This window comes from Etheostoma spectabile, chromosome 21 (genome assembly GCF_008692095.1).
Source record: "Etheostoma spectabile isolate EspeVRDwgs_2016 chromosome 21, UIUC_Espe_1.0, whole genome shotgun sequence".
Classification (NCBI taxonomy): Eukaryota; Metazoa; Chordata; class Actinopteri; order Perciformes; family Percidae; genus Etheostoma; species Etheostoma spectabile.
In genome coordinates, this window is record NC_045753.1 from 19,409,204 (window position 1) to 19,411,151 (window position 1,948).

The window sequence follows — 1,948 nt, forward strand, 5'->3', positions numbered from 1 at the left end:
GTAATATACCATAAATGAACGTGTTATTATGCCTGACACCAGATGGTGTCAACATTTGTGTGAGAATGTGTTTGTGTGAAAATCGCCTGTGGTTTCAAAAGTGAGGGGAGTTAATCATTCATTTTTATATTTGACGGAAAAAGCCAGCTCTGTGTAATGGGATTAAATTGTTCGGCAAAAATGTCTCCACTTAGAGGTTGACAAAGAAAAGAAGCAAAACAAGTCAAAGTTCCCAGAACAATCCCTATCATTTGTTTGTTGTGCGTTAAAAAGAAACATGGTGAATTGTATTTCAGATGTGTGACTTGAACAACAGCAATTCCGTTTTTTATTTTTATTTTTTGTAGATATGTGTGTGGTTGTGGGTGTGACAAAGTGAACTCCACAACCCCAAAGGAAACTGAAACATGAAAAATTATTTCTGATCTTGCAACCATCACATTGATGCGACAGACTGTTGTCAGCATCACTGAAACTGATCCATAACATTTTTTTTTTTGGTACTGAATACTTTATGGTTCTCATGAATAACTGCCTGTGTGCCAGTGATGGCGGCCCTCTGATCAACTGGTTGTTAGGGACCAAATCTCATCTTTTTTTGTCTTGTTATACATCTTTTTGTGTATGTGTAAATGTGCAACTTTTAAAGTATTAAGTATGTGTGGGTATGTAAGAGACAGTAACTGCAGTATAAACTGCCTTTATAGCTGTAGCTGACTACACAAATGTATACTGCCACTGTGATGTAATGGTATGATTACTGCCTGTGATGTGTGAAGTAGGAAATTCTCTGCATGGTGAAAACTAAAATATTTTGCTTTTTTTTTGTGATACATAAGATCAGCATTATATGTGGAGACAGCTTCCCGGCCAGCTTTTATTTCACGGCACATAACAGTAAACATTGGTGTTAGGGAAATGAGATATTAATGCTCAAGATTCCCATTTAAATAAAGTATTTTTAAAAATGTTTGGCTCTGATCGTCTTTGAAACAGCAGAAGCATGTGCTAGCTCTTAAAAAGATGATCTATAGGTCTTTCCACAAAAAAGGCATGTCCCAGTAGAAGACGCACAGGTGCAAATAATTAAATTAACAATGGCTAACTACAAGTGGAGCCGTTGTTTAGTGTTATTAGTAACACCTGTGTTTTCCCTGCTATGCTGAGTCTGCCTGCTGCTGAGATCAATATTGCCACGGCTACCCAGTGCGAGAAGTTGTCGAGGTAATAACACAACATGATACTTCTTTGGAATGACTTAAGAAACATTCATTTTCTGCTGTTTTTACGATGGAAAAGTCTGTGAAATCTGCCAGTGGAACAGTAAAACATATTCATAACATTCCATAGCCCCTAACATCTCTCTATGGCTTCTTCATGGCAGGCGTTTTGACTTGTTCTACTGCAGGAAAAGCAAAGGTGGCACTTATAACATTAACGATGGCTCCATTTCTCTTAGGGGGCTCAGAAAGCTCTAACAATGGGCACAATAGCAGAGCCCTGGAACCGGTCCGGCTGAGCTAAACACAGCCAGTATTAATGTTATTAACGTTAGTTAAGTCTGTGTCCGACAAGCCAAAATGCACCACTGTGAGAACATGGCCGCTTTATTTTTCTTTCATTAGAATTTTGAAAATGCTTAAAAGGCTGTCATGTTAAAAACCCAATTTATTAAATGAGCCATATCTGAAATGACTGATGTTATATCAGTAAGCTTTTTTTTTATTTTTAAGTTTAGTTTATCAATTAAAAATTGTAAGCATGCAAAGCCTTTCCTGGCCACCTGGGGGCCGCGAAGACAAGTTGCAAATGCAGCGTTAAACACCGACATGATATTAGCTTGTTAATAAGTTAAGTTGTAACCGCTGACTGTGGAATTAGTGGACAGAGCGTGTGTGATATCACCCATTGGTTTGAGGTGACCTGCTACCTGTCGGCATGTTAGCCG